This window comes from Nicotiana attenuata, unplaced genomic scaffold (assembly GCF_001879085.1).
Source record: "Nicotiana attenuata strain UT unplaced genomic scaffold, NIATTr2, whole genome shotgun sequence".
Classification (NCBI taxonomy): domain Eukaryota; kingdom Viridiplantae; phylum Streptophyta; class Magnoliopsida; order Solanales; family Solanaceae; genus Nicotiana; species Nicotiana attenuata.
Window position 1 is genome coordinate 365,785 of NW_017671022.1, and position 1,621 is coordinate 367,405.

Genomic DNA, 1,621 nt, shown 5'->3' on the forward strand with positions numbered 1-1,621 from the left:
CTAATTTGATGTTCACGATGCTATTTTGGCGATTTGATCGCACGGATAAGTCTGTAAGATGGTTTTGAGGTGGTGTGTATGTTTGGTTTGGAACCCCGAGGGCTCGGGTGAGTTTTGAGTAGGTTCTGGGATGCCTTAGACTTAAAATATTAGTTGTTGCAGGTTCAGGGAATATTGCAGGCCTCTGAACCCTCTAGCGCGATCCGCGAGAAATCGCATGCGACCGCGGAGGGGCCAGCGCGGCCGCGGTCGCCTTTGCGTGGTCCCCAGTGGGTGCTGTGCGGCCGCGGTCGGCTTTGCGCGGTCCGCGCAGGGCTAAGATCCGCAGGTGTTCAGGTAGGCCAGGCCAGCGCGGCCGCGGTCGCCTTTGCGCGGTTCGCGGTAGGTGCAGCGCGGCCGCGGTCCCTTTTTGCGCGGTCCGCGGTGGGACTTCAGAGGGGTATATATAGACGGGAATTTCAGTTATTTTTCACTTTTCAAAAACCCAAAACATAAGAGGCGATTTTCCAAATAATTCTTCTTCTTCAAAACGATTGGTAAGTGATTTCTAACTCATTTTCTTCACTCCTTAACATCTTTTAACATAATTTCAACTTCAAAACAAAGATTTTAATGGGGAAATTTGGGAATTTTGGGTAGAACCTAGGTTTTTTTCTATAATTGGGGATTTGGACCTCAATTTGAGGTCCGATTTCAAAATAATTTATATATTTGAGTTCGTGGGAGAATGGGTAAACGGGTTTGGTTCGAACCTCGGGTTTTGACCATGAGGGCCCGGGGGCATTTTTGACCTTTTGGGGAAAAATGATGAAAAAGCTATAATTAGGTATTGGGTTCATGTTGTTTAGCATTTATTGATGTATTGAAGTCATTATTGTATAGATACGATTGATTTGGAGCCGAATTCGAGGGGAAGGCGGTTATTGAGGATTGAATTAGCCGTGGAAGTTTGAGGTAAGTGTTTGGTTTAACCCTAGCTTGAGGGAAAAGGAGTTGAGTCTTAATTGTAACTTGTTAATTGTCGAGTACGATGTATAGGCATGGTGACGAGTATCTATACATTGGTGTCTAGCATGACCGTGAGTCCTCATTTTACGAATAGTTTGGTTGTTGTTATGCCTTCCATGCTTGATTGATGACTTCTATGTGTTGTAAAGATCTTGTGAAAGAAATTGTGATCTCTGGACCCCCTGGAGCATTGGCCCGGGTCGAAATACAAATTGTGAAGGTAAATGAGATAAGTAACGAGCATTGGCTCAAGTGATAACGTGAACTTTGAGATGAAAGTGAAAGAAAGAGAAGAGTTAATGATTCATTCCCTTGCCGGGACGTTGTTGGTTATTGATGTTGTACCCTTGCCGGGTTTTTATTTGTTTGCTTGTATACCCTTGCCGGGACCTCCATTCTTGTTTTATTATTCCCTTGCCCTTGTTTGTGATTGTTGATTGGGTAAGGAAGAGTGTTAAAGCACGAAGGGTGATGCCGTGCATTGTTTGTTCTTGTGAGGAAAGAGTGTAAAGCACGAAGGGTGATGCCTTGCCGCACGATGTGCCATTCCGTGCCTATTCTATTGATTATATGTGAGGAATGAGAGTAAAAGCACGAAGGGTGATGCCGTGCA